This window comes from Dermacentor andersoni, chromosome 7 (genome assembly GCF_023375885.2).
Source record: "Dermacentor andersoni chromosome 7, qqDerAnde1_hic_scaffold, whole genome shotgun sequence".
Taxonomy (NCBI): domain Eukaryota; kingdom Metazoa; phylum Arthropoda; class Arachnida; order Ixodida; family Ixodidae; genus Dermacentor; species Dermacentor andersoni.
Genome location: NC_092820.1, coordinates 10,496,457 through 10,522,851, shown reverse-complemented (window position 1 = coordinate 10,522,851; position 26,395 = coordinate 10,496,457). Strand labels below are relative to the sequence as shown.

Sequence of the window (26,395 nt, the reverse complement as noted above, 5' to 3'; positions counted from 1 at the left end):
GCACATTGGTGAATCCGCCATTCCAATACGATACCTGTAGGAGTTGGTGAATGCTACTCCTACCCACAGCCGACACAGCAGTGTTGCGTCACGTCGTGGAAGGTTCGCTGGTAATGTAATTTTCAGTGATGGGTCTAGGCTGTGTAAACGACACTTAGAGTTCTGTGGTGTATGCCAGCAACCTAACGTAATTGTACGAGCGAGACTGTGAAGCTCTCTTGCAGCGTCGACTCTGGATAAAGGTATAAGGAGTGTCGGTGAGCCAGCCTGGGCGCGTCGGGCAGCGTCATCGGCGAGGTGATTACCAACGATGCTGGGTGCAAGCATTCTACTGTTCAAAAGTTGTCATTGAGAGCACTGTTGGTTTGGTGGTAATACAGTTGAGAAGCGATTGCAACAAACCTCCCTTCCTAGTTGGTCTGGAGGCTCACGGCGCTCACAAAGCGACACCATGAGACAAGCAAGGTGACTGGATGCCTCCAAGCCCTTGTTCGTTTATCACACTCTTCTGTCAGTAACAACCAAGAGACCTGAAACCAACAAGCTCAAGTTCGGCACTCGTGTGTTTACTGCGGAGGATCCATAATAAAAAGCACAAAAACAGTAAACTCAAGGGAAAGGATAAAGCACCATTTAACACTTACTATTGCTGCAGCCCAGCCCCTTGTTTTATTTTGTATGGTCATGGTACATTTTTTTACTATAGATAGGCATGAACTTCTCCTGTGCACAGCTTACTGCAAGAGGATAGGTGATGTTCCCAATCAGTCTCCAATCTCTATGTCCTGGTGCAAAGAGGTTTGAAACACTCCAATGGAAGCTTCTAGTAGGAAAGGTGCCCGAAAAAAAAAAGCTGTGCTGCAACCAACTTGGCAACATCTTGTCCCCGTGATAAAAAATTGTGCTTCCATATCAACTTCAGCCCTACAGCTTAGAGTAAAGTACCAGTTCATTTATGAACAACGAATCAATTCTCAAAGAGCACGTGGAGTCCAGCCAGAAGCATAGGCATGAGTCCGCATTGTGCTCCTACATTGAAGGTGAATAATGCGTTACAAAATGGCGAATGTGCCTTAGTAAGCTTCCCTGCAATATGAATTTGTAATGTACAAAGAATTGTCGATGAAGCTTACCAAGAGCACAGATGCACTTGCAAATTATATCACAATTGAAAATAATGAGTAAACTTATGGGCCCTTTCGACTCTTAGTATGCTTTACTGCACGATGCTTATTTTCACCCCTGTATTGCAGTGTAGCAAGCTACGAAAGAAACGTTGCATAATTGAGCTTTTTAAGATGACCTTTTTGCAATACACCTATGTTCTGCGGTGAAGCCAAAGCAATGTACTGCGGTGAATCATACTAAAAGTGGAAAGGGGCCACTGTCACTGGACATAAAAAGAGTTCTTTAATTATACACTCGCACAACCGCCGCCTCTCAGGTCACCTGAGTGGACATACTATGCTGGGTGATAGCGGCCCCCTGCCACATTTAGTATCCTTTACCGCCTACCTAAAGTTTACTGCGGCGAAGAAGAAGTACATTGGTATTGAGTGAATAAACAAATTGTTTTTACAACAGTACAGAAATAAGCGCGCACCATGCATCAGTCTACCACATGGAGGAGCGTCGCAACAAAAGGTAGCTGATTCACACAGGCTGTGTAGCCCACTTATCAGTCGTAAAGGCTATTATGGGTAATTCAAAATTTCAGACACACAGAAATATGTTTATATGTTTACGTTCGTACTCCTTGCGTAATAAGACTTCCATAACTTCCACAATAGGAAGTAATTTACAACACACAAACGCAAACAACAGAGACATACGCCTTGTTTTCAACTTGGTCGTCATGCAAATGACATATAGCACGGAAAAACGTGAACATGCTGTGTGTTAGCATCGTAAACTTCATACTAGGCAAGGAGCACACCACAATGCCGCGACAGCCACTAATAAGACTAAAACGGGAGCACTTATCCGTGAACGTGCAAATGGAGACCCTGAGCCACTCTGCTCCTCCACCACCCCCCACTGCACCACTCGTTTCAAGCACAGCACACCTAACACACATTCAGCACTGAACAGTGGGCGGTCGACGCAGTCGTATTCACATGACTTGTAGCGAGCAGCATATCCCTCGATGTCCGTTAAGCAAAGTCGGAAACGGCGACGCCACATCACGGTTCGCAGCACTTCACTGCCGAGGCCCTAGGCCACTTCGACATTTCAATTGTCAAGGAAGCACGGGTCACACAACGCAAATTCTGTACTGCCAGAGCTCACCGAGGCGAAAGCCGCACTGCCGCACCACCACTACTCGCGGCTTTCGGCTTGTTTTTTCTTGGTTTCAAACTCTGGACATTGCATTTTAAGGCGTGTTTGCTGTGTTAGTTGCTTTTTCTTTATGGGTAGGGCATGTCAACATTTTTTACACTATGTCAAGTATGTGGTGCCATAGACTCTTCTTAGATTGAGTCTTGCCCTTTCAGTCTGTACAATATGATGTCGGTCTTTTGTGTCCAAGGCCATTATACAGAGTGATTGTAGCATTTTGCCAAGTTTTGCCTCTGTCACCCAAGCTTGAAAGATTGCTACCCACTGCTGGTGGCATGACACATGTGACATTTCTTTTTCTATAAAAAGAAGTTTGTCACTTATTCTGTGCACTGGCTGTCTTTTGTCTCTTTGAATTGCAATTTGTTGCCTATATTTCCTCTTTTGTTGCATTTCACATTAGGAATGGCTATCATAACTGAGATTTAACCATATTGCACACAGTGTGGATGATATGTAATTGCAATACATGGCCACCATAAATATAATAGAAGTTAATAATTCTAGAATAGTGCCTTTGCATGGTGTTGCAGCCATGAATTGTGGCTATAAGGTACCAGCGCTGCAGGTAGCACTGCTTGTGCAGAATATAGTTAAACTCTACTACTTTCAAACATCATTGTTTTATCTGCATTTGCATAGCTCCAGTTTCTGTGAACAACACACATCTGGTGGAAGAGTGGCTTGCACCTGCAGTTGGGTCCAATGAATAGCCAAATTTCTGCCCGTTTTCATGTTATTAGCATATTAGTAAAGGCAGTCGTTCTTATAGTAGCCTGTTTGCCCAGTGTAGAAGCCGCTGCAGGGTGTCAGGATCTCATACACATCTTCAGCTTTGCAGGGGACACAGCATCTGGCACATAGTTTGTCACAAGCCATGTATTCGGGGCAAGTTGAGTTTACTCACTAGCAAAGGGAGAACCAAGCTTGTTAGATATTAAGTAAACCACCTGTATACTCAGTGGCCTTCTTCACTTCGTGTGACATATGTGGTTATAGCGACCCTTGTTTTAAGCACTTCTTGTCCAGCAGCGGTCGTTTGCTTTTGAAACTCAGGATAGCTTACAGCAAGCTGGACAGGAATAACACTGAAAACCCAGCACATGTTAGTTGTCACACTTATCATGCGAAGCTTCGTACAGTATGATGAGGGCGTAAATAAATGAGGGTGTTCCTCAAGGCCTTGTAGCACATGTCACGAGTTTGGATCAACATGATGTATAGCACTTTTTCGATCGCATGCTATAGGTTTAGCAGATGTGCCCATGGTTGAAGTGCAGTGCAAGGTCAAGAAAACAGATATCTATGGCCCTGGTAAAGGAGACCCTGGGAAAACTAGTGGGAAGCCTGTTGTACATCTGGTTGACTCACTTGCTAGCTCCATCAGGCAAAGTATGATAAAGAGAAGGAAGTCATCAACACATCAGAAGGTTTTTACATATAAACACTGTGCTAAGGTCATAACATGCCAACAAGTCTTAGTGCGCAGGCTACGCAGGACCAACTACATATGCCTTCTGTTCGGACATTGCTCATTGTAACTAACCAGGATGGAGTGGACAAAAATAGAGCAGCAGCTCCATTAATTTGGTTTCACTGGTACAACAGTGTTTGGTAAGTGTACATTGCCATACTCCCCAATGCCTTCTTGGGTGACATTAGCAAGGACCAGCTTGAGGCAAGGGGTAATAGAAGTCTTTACAAGCTAAAAATGCATGCATGCATGGAGAGCACATTGTGTTCAATAAGTAGGCACTTCACGGGGGCACTGGAGAACGAACAGATTATTAACAGTGTGCAAAGACAAGCTACTAAGCACCCAACACTGTTGCCATGTAACGACCTCTGAAACAATCCCTCTTAAAGAGGAAATCATCTTTGTGTATTCATAAAGAGGGCAGATGGGCAAAGCCCCTTCAGCAATGCTGCCAGCTTCAAAAGCCCACTTTGCACATCCTGAATGCTTCCTTCTTACGACTTTGCTAAGTGCAAGCATTCTACTGACCAAAAGCTGTCATTGAGAGCACTGTTGGTTTGCTGGCAACACAGATCAGAAGCAATTGCAACAAACCTCCTTTCCTAGTTGGCCTGGATGCTCACGGTGCTTATGAAGCAGCACCATGAGGCAAGCAAGGTGAATGGATGCCTCCAAGCCCTTGTTCGTTTATCACACTGTTCTGTTAGTAACAACCATGAGACTTGAAACCAACAAGCTCAAGTTCGGCACTCGCGTGGTTACTGCGGAGGATTCATAAAAAGCACAAAAACAGAAAACTCAAGGGAAAGGCTAAAGCACCATTTAACACTTAGTATGGCTGCAGCGCACCCCCTTCTTTTATTTTGTCTGGTCGTGCTACTTCTTTTTACTATAGATAGGCATGAACTTCTCCTGTGCGCAGCTTACTGCAAGAGGATAGGTGATGTTCCGAATCAGTGCCCAATTTTTATATAGACTATGTGCTGGTTCAAAGAGGCTCGAAACACTGCAATGGAAGCTTTAAGTAGAAAAGGTGCCTGGAAGAAAAAAAAAGCTGTGCGTCAACCATCTCGGTAACATCGTGTCCCCTTAATAAAAATTGTGCTTCCATATAAACTTGAGCCTTCGAGTTTAGAGTACCAGTGCAGTTATGAACCATGAATCAATTCTCAAAGAGCATGTGCAGTCCAGCCAAAAGCAGGAGCAAGAATCCGCATTGTGCTCCTGCATTGAAGGTGAATAACACGTACCATAATTGCGAATGTGCTTTAGTAAGCTTCCCTGCAATATGAATTTGTAATGTACAAAGAATTGTCAATGAAGCTTACCACGAGCACAGATGCACTTGCAAATTATGTCACAATTGAAAATGATGAGCACAGTGTAAACATATGCGCCCTTTCCACTCTTAGTACGCTTTACTGCACGATGCTTATTTACACCCCTGTATTGCGGTGTAGCAAGCTACAAAAGAAATGTTACATAATTAGGCTTTTTACGATTATCTTTCTCGCAATACACTAATATTTCGCGGTGAAGCCTAAGCAATATACTGCGGTGAAGCATACTAAAAGTGAAAAGGGGCCGCTGTCACTGGACATAATTATACACTCGCGCACCACCCACCGCCTCTCAGGTCGCCTAAGTGGCCATACTATGCTAGCTGATAGTGGCCCCCTCCCACTTTTAGTATGCTTCACCGCGTAACTAAAATGTACTGCGGCGAAGAAGCCATACATTTGTATTGAGTGAATAAACAAATGGTTTTTACAACAGTACAGAAATAAACGCGCACCATGCATCAGTCTACCACACGGAAGAGCGTTGCAACATACGGTACACACAGGCCGTGTAGCTCACTTATCAGTCGTAAAGGGTATTATGGGTAACTCAAAATTTCAGACACACATATGTGTTTATGTTTACGTTCGCACTCCTTGCGTAATAAGACTCCAAGAACTTCCACAATAGAAAGCAATTTAAAACACACAAACGCAAAGAACACAGACATATGTCTCGTTTTCAACTCGGCCGTCATGCAAATGAGATATAGCGCAGAAAAACGTGAACATGCTGTGTGTTAGCGTCGTAAACTTCGTACTAGGCAAGGAGCTAGCACACCAGAATCCCGCGACAGCCGCTAATGAGACCAAGACGGCAGCACATGTCTGTGAACGCGCAAACGGAGCCACTAAGCCACTTTGCTCCTCCGCCACCCCAGCTGCACGGCTGCACCACTCGTTTCAAGCACAGCACACCAAACACACATTCAGCACTGAACAGTGGGTGGTCGACGCAGTTGCATTTACATGACTTGCAGCGAGCAGGAAATCCCTCGATGTCCGTTAAGCAAAGTCGGACACGGCGACGCCACATCGCGGTTCGCAGAACCTTGCTGCCGAGGCGCTAGGCCACTTCGATATTTCAATTGTCACCACCGCCGGGTTCTGAAGAAAGCACGGTTCACACAACGCAGATTCTGTACTGCCAGAGCTCACCGAGGCCAAAGCCGCACTGCCGCACCACCACTTCCTCCAAGTAACACAGAACCTACAACCAACACACAAGCAACGCACACCAATCACATGAGCAATGTTGAGCAACGCGCGGTGCAGAGAACGATCACGCTAAGGACGAACACGCCACGGCGTCGCTCGGCGCCAGCATCGCGCCTTCTCAAAAATCCCTAAACGATGCTGTCCCTAGGTAAAACCCCTCCATACACGTTTCCGCCAACCAGACTGGGTACCGCCAACCTGCCCTCCTCCTGCACGCTCCTCTCCCATTTACCGCCTTAGCTTCCGGCGTCAAGCGGAACTGAGTAGCTGCAGCTTCCTGTTCCGAGTGGAAGTGACGCTATGTTTTTTAGCGTTGTTTACTTTCGCGTTGATGGACAGGCTTTAATTGCACCAGCTGCGGTTTAAACTGTGAATGCGATTCCATCCAAGAACCACCGCCTATTGTAATCAGCGATATGGTCGTATTCGCTGCTTCAGGTCAACCTGCGACGGGTTGTGCCACGAGCGACAACGTACAGTGGAATGTAGTGCCCGGGCGCTTGGAGAGCACTGCCGTTTTTCGTGCATTTGGAAAACAGCAACCGCGAACTACTACTTCAGCGGAATACAACAGCTTTTCCCCTTTGCATTCTTTTTATGGTGACTGCCACAGCTCTGCTAAGCAAGCGCGGGTGTCTCACCATCGTCTAACAACAGTCAAAGCGGAAATTCCCGCCGCGCAACTTTAGGAAGCGGAAACGCCGGAACCGGAAATTTTTAGACCGGGAATGCCGGAACCGGATTTGGTGTGAGGGGAAAAGGCGACGCACAACAAAGGTTGTCGCTGCTTAACATGGAGGAAGGAAACTGAGGAGAGGCCCTACCCCCTCCGCGCGCTAGGAGAAAAGTGTGGAGGAAATGACGCAGTAGGTTCTCATTTTTCTTGATTTTTTTATTTCTTTGCTGTAGCGGCCACGCCTTTCGGGCTACAATGGCGGCTTTGTTATTGTTCTGTGCGCTCACAGGTGTTGCTCCGTACGTTTCGAACCGTGGAAAAGGCGCCGTGCGGGCAGGTTTGCGTTGGTCTCCGTGTTTTGATGCGCTGCGTTATCTGGACCATGCTCTACCGGATATTGCTGTGGCCAGGTGGGATAGCAGGAACTAAAGTTCGCGAAATGAACGCGCGTGCAACGCTGTACGCAATGTACCGCGCCACAGCGATAGCCACGGACGAAAGAATATCCGCGGGAAATTTTGCCCTCTTTGGCGGAATCATGCTAACTTGCTAACGACTGTTTAGTACTGCTGCGGAGCGCGCGCGTCCGAGCAGCCCGGTTGCGCGCAGCGCGACGTGGTTTCGCGAGAAGTGTAAACAAGAGAGGAGAGCTGACCCGATAGGCGGAGCAACGCCATGAGCAACGCCAACTTCCGGCTTCACTTCATCTTCACAAAGAGTGACGTCAGGGCCTCTCCCGGGTTTCCTTCCTCCATGCTACTTAAGAAAGCGGCGGTGTGCGTGGATGCAGGGGCTTTATCCCTAGGCACCTAGGATCAGGTTACGTGAGGGATTTTTGTACGACAAATAGACGCACGCCCAAACTCTTCGGCCTCACCGAGTCTGAAGACGTTCCAGAGAATCCCATTCGCGACTTTTGACGGCCGCACTCATGCAACGTCGCTCTCAACGAACGCTTCGCCGTAAACGAGAGCGCCGGCCGGGCGCGCTCGTTGAACGCCCTCTTACTGCTGTCTTTCTTCGTCTTCGCTGCGCGTTCTGAACGGAAGAGGGACCCAAGAGCCTCAACGCCTTACTGTATGTTTAGCGACTCCTGCTCCCAGCATGAACGCACGGCACGAGCGCACCCCACATGAAACATTCCGCTAAGACGAATAATTTAGCAACCATCTTGCGAATTAAAATTTTTAGCCCGCACATTCGTGCAATTATTTCATGCGGTGTTGATAGAGCTGCAGCCGACAATTCTGCGGCGCAACGCATCGGGTACATGAGCTCGGTCAACTGGATACCGGAGCATTCTTTGCCATTTGCGCCCAGTCAAGCCGGCGGAAAAAGGGGTGTCGTCAGGCGTATGACACCCCCCCCCCCCTCCCACTGGCCCCTTGCACCCGAGGCCCCCGGCCCCCCCGGTTGCTACGCCACTGCTGTAGCGTAGTCCAAATAAGTTGTATCCTACTATACAATGCTTGCGCACTATCAGAGAATTTCTGGGAGAAGTTTCCTTTACGTTTTTTCGCTTCCAAACATCCTTTTTCTCATGGTTTTCTAGGCTGTGCTTCAGTGGGCTGCATGCACGAAGAGCCGGCAACATATGGCGCAGACTATTATTGCAAGCTATCAACAAAACGCTATGTCTGAGGGTTGCGGCACTTGTTGCGCTTAAAGACAAGGCCTTTGAAATTAGCTAATGCTGCCAATGTTGTGCATGCAACAAAGTCAAGTGACGTCCAAGACGAAAGCCAGTCAGCCGTCAGCACTTCGCGCGTTTTCTGTACTTTCCGCCTCCGCGGCAGAGTTTGCAGCGATCTCCCTTGCGGTATTTTGTTCTTCGCAGGCATGCCCTCGGAATCGGAAAAAGGAGGCGAGTGCCTTTTATTTGTTAGTGAAGTAAAAACCTTAAGTGGATGAGTCTGTTGCGGTATTCTAGAGACGACTACTTTTTCAAACTTAGTGCTAAGTACCCTTGTGCACCATGTCCGCGAGTGACCGGTGGTTTCGCCGGAAGAGTAGATGAATTCTTTATTATCTTAAATTCATCGCAAACTGGAACTAATGGCGAGCCGAACAATGCGCACCCATCTGGCTCTGGAGAGAGCACTCGTCGCAATCAACTTGACGCTGCGAGAGGTAGTTCAGCGATGTTGCATCGGAATCCGACCAGCGCGAGCGGCCTAGCGTCGAGCACGACTCCGCGTTCTGATTCGGATTCTGAGCGCCTACAGGAGCGAATGAAACAAACGAATGTGCAGCTAGAAGAGCAACCTGAAGCAGTCGATGTCGCGCCGTCCAGCGACCAATTACAAGCATGGGCCATTCAGTATGGCTGTTCCCACAGCTCAGTTAGTGCTCTTTTGAGAATCTTGCATGGTCATGAATGTCTTTCGTGTCTTCCACGATCAGAAGAACACTGCTAGAAACGCCCAGGAAGTCATTAAACATAGTCAACATAGCTGGAGCGCGGTACTGCCACTTTGGTATCGTGCAACCTCTTTGTGAACTCATAGAAATAACAAAGGATGTACCATTGGAGCTGGCTTTCAGTTTTCATGTTGATGGGCTCCCCCTGGCGATGAACTCGAGAAAACAATTTTGGACGATACTTTGTCATGTAAAGAAAATTGAAGCTCCTGACCCATTTGTTGTGGGTGTCTTCTTTGGCGAGAAAAAACCAGATGATGCAAATTAGTTTGTTGATGAAGTTAAGGAAATTGTTAGCTCTGGCATCTGTTCTGGCGCACAGGTTATACCTGTCAGAATAAATGCCATCATCAGCGACGCACCTGCAAGAGCATTTATCCTGAGTGTAACGAATCACACTGGGTACTACAGCTGTATAAAATGCCCTGTGAAAGGTCTCTACAGTGAAGGGCACCAACACCACTGTGATAACAGAGCGACGTGACTGAGTTGGCTATCTTGTGCGCATGTCTTCCGTGTTAAACCCGTCGCACGTGTGCCGATAAGCGATACATCGGGCCTACATAAACCCTAGTTTTTTGTGCAATAAAGGAATCTTGCAAAAGCTGCTGCTGCGTCCACATCGATTACTACACTGTTGACGAGGCGCGGTTGTGCCCATGCGGGGAGGGCGTTTCCAGCAAGATGGCCTTCGGCGTCCGTATCAGCGAATTTCACTTAAATGGTAACTCTTCATGGGAGGATTACGTCGAGCGATTAGAGCTATGCTGCACTGCAAACAAGCTCAAGGAAGAGGCCGACAAGAGGGCAGTATTGCTGAGCTGCTGTGGGGAGGATACATACTCCCTGATAGCTACCCTCGTCAAGCCACTCCAACCACCGAACGCTGACTACCAGTCCATTGCAAATGCCGTGAAGAACCACATCAACCCGAAGTCATCCGAGCTATTTTCAAGGTACGTGTTCTCGAAGCGAGATCAGCACGACGCCGAATCTGTCGCAGACTACGTTACAGCTTTACGTAAGCTAGCCGAGAACTGCGGGTTCAACGACAACCAGCTTCCTCTTGACGTAATGCTAAGGGACCAGTTGGTTTTTGGAATCTCTGACAGCATTGTGCAGCAACGTTTGTTGGCCGAGAAAGACCTAACTTTTAAGACTGCCTACGATCTAGCAGTGACGGCAGAGGCTGCTGCAAAACATCAAAGGGTTATGGGCGACCTACGTGAGGACGTCCCAGATTTGACAGCTAAAGTGGACAGGCAACCCATGAAGCAGCATAAGAATGGGCAAGATGTAAAAACATCAAGCGAGCAGTTGAAACGGCAGTGTTTCCGGTGTTTGGGCAACCACGCTGCATACCATTGCAGGTTTAAAAGTGCAGTATGCTTCAACTGTTCCGTGAAAGGACACTTGGCCAAAGCGTGTCGAAAGAAACAAAGAGGTCAGGTTAACCACCAGTTAGAAAATATGTCAAACTCGGAGCAAACTGAGTATGATGACATGCTAAATATTAGTCAAGTGACTAGCGGTTGTCCCAAGTTTATGGTGGCCGTAAGTATCGGCAGTGAAATAGTGCCCATGGAAGTCGACTCAGGAGCAGCTAGGTCGATTATCAGTCAAAACACGTTCAGCAAACTGAAAGTGGCAAGGCGCATAAAGCTTGAAGAATCGGACACCAAGCTCGTAACTTGGACTAAGGAAGGATTGGACGTCGTCGGAAAAGCCACGCTTCCGGTCAAATTCAAGGAACAAGACTTCGAGCTGCCGATACTCGTTGTAAGAAACGAAGGTAGCACGCTTTTGGGTCGTGATTGGTTCAAGGTCTTGAACATTAATGTCACTGGGCTTCACAGCATCGAACAAAACGCAGAAGCCCTTATCAAAAAGTTTCCGGATGTTCTTGACGAAACATTTCCAGGCGCTGCTCTGCCACCCCTACACATCGAGCTGAAGGAAGACGCCCGGCCCAAGTTTCTAAAATGCCGCAGCATTTCGTTAGCACTGAAGGATGACGTCATCACAGAACTGGAAAAACTGGAACGTCAAGGTGTTCTGCAACCGACGCAGTACTCGGAATGGGCCACCCCTGTGGTCATCGTCCGTAAAAAAAATGGGTCATTAAGAATATGCGGCGACTATCGAAGTACAGTAAACCAAGCGGTAAGGAACGTTTATCCTTTACCTACTAGCAAGGAACTTTTCGCAAAGTTGGGGAAAGGCCGTATTTTTTCTAAAATTGACTTGACGCAAGCGTACCAGCAACTTGCAGTTGATGACGCTACAGCAGAAGTGCTCACAATAAATACAGTAAAGGGCCTGTACAAAGTGCGACGTTTGCCGTTTGGTGTCTCGGTAGCACCCGGATTATTTCAAAGAGCAATTGATACAGTGCTTGCAGGTCTATGCCAGGTGGCAGCATACCTCGACGACATCCTTGTGGCCAGCGAAACAGCAGAGGAGCACCATGAAATCCTCATGGAGGTTCTCAACTTACTGTCAAAAGCGGTACTGCGTATACAAGGCGCCAAGTTTCAGTTCTTCAAAGAGAGCCTGGAGTACTTGGCACACCGGATAGACGCCACCGGCATCTACCCGTCAAAGGCTAAAGTCGAGGCGATTCACAAAGCACCTGTACCAAAAAATAAGAATGAGCTCCAAGCTTTTCTAGCTATGGTGAATTTCTACAATCGTTTCCTAAAGGGTCGGTCCGAAGTTGCAGAAGTGCTGTACCGCCTACTGGACAGCGACAATGCGTGGAACTGGGGCGAAGAGCAGCAACTAGCTTTCAAAAGGCTAAAGACGTTGCTGACGTCCGAGTCACTTTTAGTGCATTTCAACCCTGATACACCCTTAATTCTGTCTTGTGACGCATCACCCGTGGGTGTGAGAGCTGTATTAGCTCACCACGATGCTCAAGGACGCGAGCAACCTGCTGCTTATGCGTCAAGAACACTCACTAAGGCGGAACGTAATTACGCCCAGATTGACCGCGAGGCTCTAGCTATTGTCTATGACGTCCGTCAATTTCATCAGTACCCCTGTGGGCGAGAATTCCGCATCTTGACAGATCATAAGCCACTACTCGGTATCTTTCAACGAGACAAGCAGATTCCCGTTGTTTTGTCACCGCGCATGTTGCGATGGTCTTTGTTGTTATCTGCTTACGAATACAAACTGAAGTGTAGAAGGACGCAAGATCCCGCAAACGCTGACTGTCTAAGCAGGCTACCGATACCCGGTGACAGGAGGGACATCGAGCCTCCTGGCGACGTGCTTTTGTTGGAAGCAGTGGAGTACCCTCCTGTGGGCGCAGCAGACGTCTCATCAGCCACTATGCGTGATCCTTGCCTGTCGCGGGTGAAGAAATGGGTCGCAACTGGCTGGCCAGGTGTGCCCCCAGAATATGCTGCCTATCAGGTGAGGCGCGGAGAGCTGTGTTTTCACCGTGACTGCCTTCTGTGGGGTAACAGGGTCATACTGCCAGAAGAACTGAGAGAAAAAGTCCTCGCCATTCTGCATGCAAATCACCCTGGCATAACGGCCATGAAAGCTCTGGCAAGGTCATATGTGTGGTGGCCGAAGATCGCTGCCCAGATTGAAGATTTCGTGCGTCATTGCAAACTCTGTCAAGATAACAGGCAAAGTGAACCTAAAACGCCTGTGCATTTTTGGACGAAACCCGAAAGCCCGTGGAGCAGAATTCACATAGATTTTGCAGGGCCGGTTAAGGGCGTTTTCTTTCTTGTTGTCGTGCACGCGCTTCAAACTGGGCCGAGATCGAGATAATGCCATCGCTTCATTCCTCAGCTGTGATCGAAAAACTGCGAAGAATGTTTGCTTCATACGGATTGCCGGAATTATTTCTGATAACGGCACAGCCTTCTCGAGCAGCGAAATGCAATATTTCTTGAACAAAAATGGCGTGCGCTACATGTATACCGCTCCATACCATCCCGCAAGCAACGGAAGGGCTGAACGCATGGTTCGCGAGCTAAAGTGTGCGCTTCGGAAGCAGAGCCAGGGCACAGCGGCATGTAAAGTTTCTCGTTTTTTATTCAAGCAGCACTCCACGCCCCACTTGGAAACCGGGAAGACGCCAACGGAACTCATGCTGGGCAGGAGCTTCCGCTCTGTCTTGTCGAGACTGCACCCTGGCGCAAAAGGCCCTGGATGTACGAAGCCGCCATCCTCGAGGGAGTTTCTGCAAGGTGACCCCGTGTATGTGCGGAACTTCTCTCGTGGTCCGAAGTGGCTGGCCGCACGGATACTGCGTCGCTTGGGCCACGTCATGTACAAAGTACAGACTTCCGATGGTTCAGTACACCGACGTCATCGCAACCACGTGCGGAGAGCATGGGATGCCATACCGATAGTCTCTCACGCTAATCCCAGCTTCAAGCTTCCAGCGACTGAAACTGCAGTGCAGAGATCGCCTAGTCCAGAAGGTCCGCAAGCGTGCCGTAGGTCTACTCGTGTACGTCGCCCAGTGCTTCGTTATGGCATTGACTACTAGGTGGGAAGGGATGTGATAACAGAGCGACGTGACTGAGTTGGCTATCTTGTGCGCATGTCTTCCGTGTTAAACCCGTCGCACGTGTGCCGATAAGCGATACATCGTGCCTACATAAACCCTTGTTTTTCGTGCAGTAAAGGAATCTTGCAAGAGCTGCTGCTGCGTCCACATCGGTTATTAAACCACATTTCGAGGCCAATATCAAGAGCAACACCATATTGGCAATATGGTTCTTGAGGAGTTTCCACTTGGCCAAAGATGTGCCACTGGATTATATGCATCTTGTGTGTCTAGGAGCCATGTGAAAACTGCTTCTGCTGTGGGTTTGAGGTCCCAAGCAGATTAGACGAGGGGCTTCTACACAAAATTGTATTTCAGCCAAGCAAACAGACCTTTCTCTTTCTGTATCCACTGGTGTTGTTCTCTGTAGTGCCACAAGGGATGTGTGAAAACTTTCTCTGTCTTCATGTAGCAATAACCATACTTGCATCACAAAGCACAGTAGCCACCGAGCTAGACTTTGCTGAGGAGCTTTTGAAGTTATTTGTTAGAGGCTTTGCAGAAATATATGGTCAGCACCGTGTATCTCATAATGTACATGGGCTTTGCCACCTTGCAGATGATGCAAAACATTTGGAACCACTGGACTCATGGAGTGCATTTCCACTTGAGACCCACATGGGCACCATCAAGAAGCTTCTGAGAAAGCCGTAGCACCTACTGGAGCAACTATCAAACAGAATTAATGAAACAAAGAAGCTTCTGGGCAGAAAGAAAATGACTAAGTGCTTTTCTGCTCACTGCACAACATGAAGATGGGCCTCTTGCGCCTCTTTGCCAAGGGCCACAGTTCTAAAAAGCGACATTTCCTGAAGGAATTGTCTTGGACACTAGTAGGAGGAATAACTGCTGCAAGCTCCTTGATGGAAGTGTAGTTCTGGTGGAAAACTGCCCATAAAGCACAAGATATGCCATACATAATTGGAAGGAAGTTCCTGATGAAGGATGTATATTTGACACCTTGTCGCTCATCAGCACTGGGAATATTGTGTCCAAGCCTTCTTTGCTACGGTGTTGACCTCCGACATGGGTCTCAGGAAAATGCATGCGAGCTCCATTCAAAAAGAAGCTGGTTGTATTTCCTCTTGGGCATCTGAAGATGTAAATGACAAAGAAACTCCTGTATGTAGAATTGTACAATACATATATTGTTTTTATTTAAGGTGATCAATATGCAGTCGTCAAGCTTCCATGGGAAGGGAAGGCGACTCTGTGGCTCTTGTACATACCAAGTGGCTGCATGGTGATGTCTGCTTGTGGCCACAGGATGTTAAGAGTGTTTTGTATTTAACAAAATGTGGAGCCTCTCCATCCTCCACTACCCCCAACTGCTGGTGCTGTGGCATTCACCTGGCTACGCTTCTGGATATGCTGTGGGAGTGCCCAGCACAGTACACACAGACTAACCACGACCCTCTCGTCAAGGTTGCATGAGGCTCTGCGGAGCTCTGCCCTCGACGACCAAACATGGGTGACCCAGCATGCGCGTGAGGCGGTGGCGAGTCAAGCCCTCGATGTCCCCTCATGGGAGGCTTAGGCCCGGCCATCATAAAGTGCTGGTTGTACAATAAAAGTTTATTCCTCCATCCTCTAAACGGCAAGTTGTGCCATGTGTGCCCATAGACACATTAAGTTTTATATTTCTCTTCTAATTCTTTTGTCGAATGTGTCATAACATAGTAATCATATTGATGTTGGCAATGTACTTGAAATTGCAATGTGCACACACATCTCTGAAAGAAAACGTTATTTATAAAGATTGTTTTCTTTGGTGGCACAACTGTAGTTTTTACATGCTTAATAGGTGACCATCACTTTTTCATTCAGAAATGAAAGCTCATATATGCACTGGTGCAACAATTTGTTTAAGGTTACATAGAAACTCTAGATCTCTTAAGGTTATCAGAAAACTTATCTAAAATTACATTCAAATTAATTATTTGGGCAATGCTTGAATTTATGCTCATTTGTCACTTTCCTTAGGAACATACCAGTTGCAGCGCGACAAAATTTCAAGGAAGCTGAAGATGGGTCGGACTTGGGGAGTGAAGTGGACCTGGGAAGGGCGAAAGAAAAAAGCAACGAAGGGCCCTTAGCTTAAGTCCGAAAAGTGTGCAGCGACTACCACTTCCACCACCTTCTACGATGAAAAGTACGTTTACAATTTGTTTTTCACACCAGCAAGCTTTCTTACTTCGATATATCCTTCGTACTAGTTTTTCTATGCCACATTTTACCCAGTAGTATGCAAAGTAGGCCTGCACCTTCAAAAAAAACACACATGGGTTTCCCTGGCAGGTGGGCAGTGACCTGCCATTTCGCAAGTTCACCTCTACATTGTAAATTTTTATACAGCTCCGTAAAATGAATCTCTCTGCTTTCACTAGAAACTGGCGTCATCTGAGCTTTGAAATCACATGGCATGTGGTTCGTACACTAAGGAATTGCAGTCCGCTTCTTGAATCCTTTCAGTGCCGTTTTTTCAATTTTAGAAGTACATAAGAGGGATGGGAGATGTATTCACAGGCAGTCCTCACATGCATCAACATCTAGGGCTAATGGTCCCAATGTTTGCAGTCTGTGCCTTTTGATAACATAATGAATGCATGTTTAGAATGCTGTCATTGCAAAAAAAATTGTATATTGAGAAGGAACTGCTCCAAGATGATGGCTGACAATGCAACAATGATCGTTAAAAATATATCTACTGGCAGCATAGCATGTTATAGAAAAACAGTCAGCATAGCATGGAGCATATAAATTATTGACAGGGCATGTTTTCACAATGGCTTGTACCTGAAGCTGTTGGTGCAAAAGTGGAACATAAAGCAGTTTCTAATGGCATTTTAACGGCTGTGTATTTTGATGTACGAAGTAAAATTGAGAGAAGAGTGACTGAGGATTTTTTTTTAGTTTCTAAGAGCCCTTTGCTTTGGCATTTCCAGTTTCGTTGAAACACTAAAACCTATCAGTCAGTGTTAGAGACCACCCGTCATGGTAGCTCAGTGGCCATAGCATTGTGCTGCTCAGCACGAGGTCACAGGTTTGACCCTGGCTTCGGTGACTTTCTGGTGCATCATAAGAGCACCATGTTGTCAACATTAACTTGAAGTCCCTCGCAACGGTGTGCTCCAAAACCACGTCATAGATGTGGCATGTAAAACCCCAGTTAAATTTTTTTAGTCTTAGGCACAAAAGCAGAGCTCTTGTACTTTGTGTATTTTCTTGATGAGGATTTGATAAGTTATCTTTACTGATTTTCCTTATGATTTGCTTGCTACATTATTTGATGCTTGTCAGTCATTCACATGAGTCAGTGTATTTTCTCTCCTTTTTTAGGTGATCAAGGCGCAGTGCAATGTGCACAAATGTGTGCTAGTGAGATTCGGAATCTGAGGGTGAGTTTGACTCTGGGGGGGAACAAGATGCAAAGCAAGAATCATCATCATCATCAGCCTGATTACGCCCACTGCAGGGCAAAGGCCTCTCCCATACTTCTCCAACTACCCCGGTCATGTACTAATTGTGGCCATGTTGACCCTCCAAACTTCCTAATCTCATCTGCCCACCTAACTTTCTGTCGCCCCCTGCTACGCTTCCCTTCCCTCGGAATCCAGTCCGTAACCCTTAATGACCATCGGTTATCTTCCCTCCTCATTACATGTCCTGCCCATGCCCATTTCTTTTTCTTGATTTCAACTAAGATGTCATTAACGCGCGTTTGTTTCCTCACCCAATCTGCTCTTTTCTTATCCCTTAACGTTACACCTATCATTCTTCTTTCCATAGCTCGTTGCGTCGTCCTCAATTTAAGTAGAACCCTTTTCGTAAGCCTCCAGGTTTCTGCCCCGTACGTGAGTACTGGTAAGACACAGCTGTTATACACTTTTCTCTTGAGGGATAATGGCAACCTGCTGTTCATGATCTGCGAATGCCTGCCAAACGCACCCCAGCCCATTCTTATTCTTCTGATTATTTCACTCTCATGATCTGGATCAGCAGTCACTACCTGTCCTAAGTAGATGTATTCTCTTACCACTTCCAGTGCCTCGCTACCTATCGTAAACTGCTGTTCCCTTCCGAGACTGTTAAACATTACTTTAGTTTTCTGCAGATTCATTTTTAGTCCCACCCTTCTGCTCTGCCTCTCCAGATCAGTGAGCATGCATTGCAGTTGGTCCCCTGAGTTACTAAGCAAGGCAATATCATCAGCGAAGCGCAAGTTACTAAGGTATTCTCCATTTACTCTTATCCCCAATTCTTCCCAATCCAGGTCTCTGAATACCTCCTGTAAACACGCTGTGAATAGGATTGGAGAGATCGTATCTCCCTGCCTGACGCCTTTCTTTATTGGGATTTTGTTGCTTTCTTTATGGAGGAGTACAGTGGCTGTGGAGCCGCTATAGATATCTTTCAGTATTTTTACATACGGCTCGTCTACACCCTGATTCCGCAATGCCTCCATGACTGCTGAGGTTTCGACTGAATCAAACGCTTTCTCGTAATCAATGAAAGCTATATATAATGGTTGGTTATATTCCGCACATTTCTCTATCACCTGATTGATAGTGTGAATATGATCTATTGTTGAGTAGCCTTTACGGAATCCTGCCTGGTCCTTTGGTTGACGGAAGTCTAAGGTGTTCCGGATTCTATTTGCAATTACCTTAGTAAATACTTTGTAGGCAACGGACAGTAAGCTGATTGGTCTATAATTTTTCAAGTCTTTGGCGTCGCCTTTCTTATGGATTAGGATTATGTTAGCGTTCTTCCAAGATTACGGTACGCTCGAGGTCTTGAGGCATTGTGTATACAGGGTGGCCAGTTTTTCTAGAACAATCTGCCCACCATCCTTCAGCAAATCTGCTGTTACCTGATCCTCCCCAGCTGCCTTCCCCCTTTGCATAGCTCCCAAGGCTTTCTTTACTTCTTCCGGCGTTACTTCTGGGATATCGAATTCCTCTAGATTATTCTCTCTTCCATTATCATCGTGGGTACCACTCGTACTGTATAAATCTCTATAGAACTCCTCAGCGACTTGAACTATCTCATCCATATTAGTAATGATATTGCCGGCTTTGTCTCTTAACGCATACATCTGATTCTTGCCAATTCCTAGTTTCTTCTTCACTGCTTTTAGGCTTCCTCCGTTCCTGAGAGCTTGTTCAATTCTATCCATGTTATACTTCCTTATGTCCGCTGTCTTACGCTTGTTGATTAACTTCGAAAGTTCTGCCAGTTCTATTCTAGCTGTAGGGTTAGAGGCTTTCATACATTGGCGTTTCTTGATCAGATCTTTCGTCTCCTGCGATAGCTTACTGGTATCCTGTCTAACGGAGTTACCACCGACTTCTATTGCACACTCCTTAATGATGCCCACAAGATTGTCGTTCATTGCTTCAACACTAAGGTCCTCTTCGTGACTTAAAGCCGAATACCTGTTCTGTAGCTTGATCTGGAATTCCTCTATTTTCCCTCTTAGCGCTAACTCATTGATCGGCTTCTTATGTACCAGTTTCCTCCGTTCCCTCCTCAGGTCTAGGCTAATTCGAGTTCTTACCATCCTGTGGTCACTGCAGCGCACCTTACCGAGCACGTCCACATCTTGTATGATGCCAGGGTTAGCGCAGAGTATGAAATCTATTTCATTTCTAGTATCGCCGTTCGGGCTCCTCCATGTCCACTTTCGGTTATTCCGCTTGCGGAAGAAGGTATTCATTATCCTCATATTATTCTGTTCTGCAAACTCTACTAATAACTCCCCCCTGCTATTCCTAGTGCCTATGCCATATTCCCCCACTGCCTTGTCTCCAGCATGCTTCTTGCCTACCTTGGCATTGAAATCGCCCATCAGTATAGTGTATTTTGTTTTCACTCTACCCATCGCCGATTCCACGTCTTCATAGAAGCTTTCGACTTCCTGGTCATCATGACTGGATGTAGGGGAGTAGACCTGTACAACCTTCATTTTGTACCTCTTATTAAGTTTCACAACAAGACATGCCACCCTCTTGTTAATGCTATAGAATTCCTGTATGTTACCAGCTATATTCTTATTAATCAGGAATCCGACTCCTAGTTCTCGTCTCTCCGCTAAGCCCCGGTAGCACAGGACGTGCCCGCTCCTTAACACTGTATATGCTTCTTTTGGCCTCCTAACTTCACTGAGCCCTATTATATCCCATTTACTGCCCTCTAATTCTTCCAATAGCACTGCTAGACTCGCCTCACTAGATAATGTTCTTGCGTTAAACGTTGCCAGGTTCATATTCCAATAATTCATAGCTCACTCTTTGATGAAAAGTATGTAATCTAGCATTGTCTGTTTCCTGCTTTCTTACAGAACCTCTTGAAGTTGTAGCCAAAAATGTGCAAAGGTTAACTTCCTAAACATTGTCTCATAAGAGAACTGATGTCCTTGCACAAGCACTACTGAGCAGTAACACACCTTAAAGGTCTGGTGGTGAAAATGATTCTGTATTTTTCTTTTTTGTCTTACAAAGAAGCAAGCCAAATGGGAAAATTCACAGTGCAACAATGAGAAGTGGAATTCAAGTCAGTCTGTTGCACCTATTTCAGATGATGGCAAGCATTTAAAATTCATATTAAGCCAGGGGTTTCATGAGTTAGAGGATTGATTAATCTTCCGAGGTGTCTAGCGGCATGCATTCAGAGTGAATGGAGCAGTTGTAAGCAAGACAGTGATGCAAACCCTAGACTAGATGCTCTAGGAAGGCCCTGCACAACCTTTAAGGAAACTTGAGCTACATCAATTGATTATTTTTCTAGATGTTCATCAATGCTTTCCGTGTGTCAATATATGAATTTGTTGCTTAGAAATTTTGTCCACTTTAGATCGACCAGTAGGTTCAATTTACAGAACTGCGATATCATTTTTGTTGCCGAGTTACAAAAAACATCATAGTTTCATTTTTGAGAATTTGCGAGTTTTGCCAATTGTTATTTAACAAATTGACGACAAAAATAAAAAATTCGCAACAATCACTGGATCCTTTGTCTTTTCGATGTAACAAACCTCATCAAATTTGGTGCAGTGGTTGCCGAGGAAAGCGATTTCTCCTTTCCCACGTATTTAGATAAGAGCCCCCGAGCTAAGCTTCCTCTTAAGGGAGCCAGTTGCTCTTTGGGGCTCGGATTGATGTTACTGTGGCCTAGAGCACCATTTGGGTACTCTGTTAACTTGTTGACTGCTGCTTATTGACTAGTGTATGAACGTCAACATGTTTTCGTTTGATGCGATAAAGTCGCAATGTAGACCAGATGCCCAACAGGAAGTTTGTTCCCTTTTGGTTCACTTTAGGCAGAGGAGCTGTGCAATAACCAGAAATGTTTTGTACTGCATTGTGGGCAGTAATACTAGTGTTACACGGCACACTTTCCATCGTGACCAAATTTCTCGGTCGTGATTGGGTCTTGCGATTGGCTCCTTTCTTCAGTATTGTGGGAGGGAGCCAATTGTGCTTGAGAATTTCTATCAGGATCAGGCTCAAGTCATAATAAGAAGGGGCCGTGTGACACCGATGTAACATTAGAGCCTTTCCTCATTTTTCACGACGTTAACACGAAACATGATTGGCACTGCCATTATAACAATACAGTACCACCTCTTTTTACGTAACATGTTCCCATTATAATTGGTAGTGTGGCAATTCCCGATTCAAATATTTGCTGCATTTCAATAAGGAAAATGGTTTGGCAAACTTAATCGGATTTCTCTGTGAAAACAACTCGCCTGTGCTACCTTTTCGCACTGTTCTTCACATAGTTTCTAGATGTGGTGCCACCACTGTGCGGGCTTATGACTAAAAGTGGACAGAATGCTTGGCAGAGCAATGCTTCTAGGTTCCCAGAGCCCAACAAATGAACTCAACATAGCAAAGGGGAATTAAAGAAGCTTACTAAATTGTATTTTTTTATTGGTACTCTTGTAATAGCAAAACAACCACTCTTGTAGGCTGGCAAGAATGAAGGATGGGTGACTATACTGTGCTGATGTTCCACACCAGTCAACTGATTTTGACAGTTGGTTAGGAGCTAGTTATTTTTTTTATCAATGAAGGACTGCATCACACTAAGCAAACCAAACTAAACCTGGCAACTGCATGAATATTAACTGATCAGCCAGAGTGTCCTCACACATTTTCTTTGTGAATTTCAGGCATTAAGCAGGTCATTGGGCTTCAACAAACAGTAATCTTGAAAGTCGAGCACCTGGGAAGCCAACTAGACGTAACAAAAGCAAAGCTTTGTGACCGACAACTGCAGCCTGAAGCAGATTTGTTAGAAAAACCATTTTGTGACATCACCGAGTTTGAACTGTTTGATCAAGACCTGTCAGAAAGTGCTTCAATTAAGTCAAAGTTGGTAAGCGTTTATTATGGAGTATTGTTATACACAAATTTGATAAGTGTGAGCTTGACTGACATATCTCACGGTAAACATTTCCAGCTTTCCGTGCATAAAATAAGAAAGTATCCTTGCTTGTAGTATATGTAGCAGGTTTTATGTGCACTGCAGTCAATTCCAGGTAGAAAAACAAATGTTTTTTTCTTCATGTGTCCTAAAGGCTCTTTTACAGGCATTACATATGGGGTCACATATCATTTCATAACATCACGGGGAATAAATAATGAAAGTATACAAGCGTGAAATGTACCTAGCTTTTTGCACTTAAAAAATCAAAAGTAATGTATGATAGCTATATCTTAAAGGACTAATTTTGTGAACAGTGTACTTGTATATTCCTCAGATCTGACATAACAGCACAGTACCTTTCAATCGGTACTTATGTCAACTGGTCTCTTGCAAACCTGAAGGTGGCTACTTCCTTGAACAGAGGGTGCGAGCAATTAGTCATATCAGCACCTCCATGTGTGTGGACAATGAGCCCATTTCAAGTTTTCTAGTGGCATTACCACTAGAAAATTTCTACATGCCACTACGTAACTGCATGACTACATATCTAGTGGCATTTAAAATGTACTGCACATTCACAATTTTTGTCATTGATGGTGCAGTAGTATATGATGTACAAAGTTTCAATCTTCTGAAAAACTAGTTGCAACAAAAGGATCACACGCTTGACATATGCTGCCACCTGCACTCAGTTTTCCGTTACATCAAATATATTAGCCTATCATTTCCAGTTTATTTATGAGAAGGATGAAGGTTGTAGATAGGTGTGGACTGTGGGACTGAAGAGGGTATAGCAATGATCTTAAAGGTTGGTTGCAGTGCCATTGTAGGGATTCTTTAAGTGCGTAAATGAAGTAAAACAAGACTACTACTTTGCCTGTCATTTGGAATTGCATTGAACTTTTTTTGTGAGATACTAAGCACTGACATCTGAGGTTTAAAACGTCTGTGAAAACATAGTACCATGCTAGAAACTTGTGGCATGTAGATGTGGATCCTGTTTAGGATTCTTTATGCTTTAAAATCTTCAATCACGTTTTACTGAACCTTGCACTGCAGCCTGAAACTTGCATTCAGTCAGTGGGTCACTTGAAAATTCATCTGCCATAGAAAATTGCTTAGTGTTATTTGAACTGTTGGTATTCCTATAATGGTATAAAACCTTGTGCATTGCAGGTACGGGAACTCGCTGCCTTAGGAGGAATAAATGTTAGTTTGTCATTGCGCTGCATTGAAGCCCTCATGGCCCAGGAAGTGGCTGTTCACTATAGTTGGCTCGGACAAGAAAGAAAGTTCTTCTCCTTGACAATGTGCGACCTGATATATAGCAAGTACACTTGCTTGCTTATGTAATTCAATTTTCAGTTGTCTTTCAAGTGTTACCTGGTGGACACTATCCTGTTTATCCACAACTGCACTTATGTCAGTTACAACACACATATTTTTTTCAGTGTCCTGTTTCTACTTTTGGCAAGTTTCTTCCCCTTCACCCTGCAGGGAAATGGACTTCTAGCGTTAAACTACACATATAATTAGTAGCTTTCAGCAGGTTGCTGTGATGCGCCAGGATAGTCTTCTAAGGCTCTTCAAAGCCTTGCACCTTTAAGGAATACTGCTATTGACTTATAATCATATTTTTTTTATTTTGTCTCGACAAGAACTGTGTACGCATTGCCTGAATACCAAATAAGCTCACACTGAAGAGAGCACATGTATGATTAAGCTACTTTTTGTGAAGAACCACATAGGTGTATTATACGTAATATAAATTGAACAAGTGCTACCTGTTGGCTGATAAAATAATCAGGAGGACTACATTGGGTGCACACACCTTCGAAGGCCATGTGTGGTTTCTAGCTGCATGTCTGAAACATGCGAGTTGTGAAGTTTGAATCTTTCTCCACTGTTACGCCGACATTATTTGCTCTTGGTATATAAAATAAGTTAATCACTGGCTTGCTCATAAACCTTTGCCTCCCATCATGACCAGATAAGTAACATAACGAAATGTATATCCTGGAATGTTTTTGACAGCTAATTTACAGCATCAAATTGTGTTAACTGCAATGCACTCTTTCTGTTGCTTTCTGTCATGACTCTGCTCTCTTTTATGTCATGACTGACTGTGAAGATAACTACAGATCATCTCCTTATTGTTGTCGAAAGTGTTAAGTACACATTTGGAACTGTAAAAAGAGGTGAAGTTGAGGACGTGAAAACGTGGCTCAGACACGCTGGGGAGAAGCTTAGAAAGAATAACAGTCTGAGAAAATCACTGGTGAGTATTTCTTCTGATAGGTTCTCGTAAATATTAAATTTAGGTTTCCAGGTAATAACATTTAACTATTAAATATACTTCACAGCTTTTCCTGCAGCTGATCTGATAGGTGCTTAAAAATGCAATCAGAAACATGATTATATTGGGCAGTTTAACATTATTTAGTGGAATAAGCATACAGGCTACATGTTTTTTTATGCTGGTACTCTTCTGTTTATGTGAAGTGTCCACTTGCCGTACTTATTCGAGGAGAAGGTGAGGTATTTTTTCTGAAATCCTCAGCCTAGAAGTTACTCCGTACCTTATATGCGACGCTGATAGATTCAGCGATTTTTTTCAATTAGGCGGTAGCAGTGCCACATCTCTGGCGATCCTAATTTTAAACAGCAGTGAGAGTTGTAGCAACTCATAAGCTTTGGCAGGTGAGCCAGTATGGTATTCTGTGCGTACATTCCATACTGGGTGTTTGAAAATAAAATTTAACAATCAAGATGAAGTGTGGGTTATACGTGAATTTCTCCTTGAAATGTGGCTTCTGTGGCAGCACGTGCCGCACTGCTAAGATACCACACCATAAGGCAACATGCGCATATAATCCCAACTGGTCATTGGGTTTATTCTGCTAACTTCCACCGCCGACACCTCAGGAGTAAGATGAGGCACTGTGCTTTTCGGTATTTCTAGCGAATGCCCGCTGGTTTTAATAATTCATCACCTACTGTATATCACCTTATATTATCGTTCATACTAGCTTTTGTTTTTCTTTTTCTTGTAGTCCCCCAACTGCAGCCTCACCTTATAATCGATTAAGTGTGGTATATGCTTAGAACTATGGAAAGTTCAGCTAGTTTGGTAGGGGTTCGTTGTGACAGAAGGTAAGGCATACAAACACAAACACGAGAAGAGAACCAGAAAACAAACGGTGTTTGCATCTGCATGCCTTACCTTCTCTCACGAAGGTATATGCCTTTACTTTCTCCTAATTGAGAGTAAATTTCCGAAATCCCTTTTAATTCAAGAGTACACCTTGAATTGCCAAGTTACTGGCACGTCTGTTCATTTGCTTCTCTTGTTTTTCTTGTAAGAGTAAGTCAGACCCTGAATCTGGCTCTGTGCGTCTTTTCTAGAGCTGCTGGAGTGACAACGCAGGCCTCACTGAAGTGCAGCATGTTCCAACCACAGCACGGGGGACTTTCTTTCCACAACTTTTTGTTTTACGGATAATTTTCTTATTCTAATACTAATTTTTACTTTTCCGTTCTTTAAAGATTGTATTTTAATTCCTCATTTTCGTCATTTTTCGTCAGTTAAACTTTATTCATGTTTGCATTGTTATAGCAGGCAGACAACTTTATGCACATAAGAGTGATGCCTTATGTATTCACATTCTTTATAATAAATTTTATATTTAAGCTTTTGCAAGCCTTCTTCTTTTGCAAAAAGCAGTATGTTACGCATTGCATTGTGATGTGTACATGAAATATTTAAGGACTAGGTCAGCAGTGACATTTACACAAATGATTCCATGGTACAACACCACCATATAATCACACTCATGGATTCCTTAGATGTGGACGTGAGCACATCCTGGAAACATGCCTTAGTGGTCCAGAGATTGGTCCTGGCAGAATGT

The 26,395-nt window shown here is 45.0% G+C and overlaps 1 long non-coding RNA gene across 1 annotated transcript in view; it reads left to right on the top strand.

Annotated features, from left to right (window-relative positions):
* LOC140219379 (uncharacterized) overlaps nucleotides 1–26,395 on the top strand; it is a 224,195-nt gene that overhangs the window by 171,995 nt on the left and 25,805 nt on the right. The window lies entirely within an intron of this gene.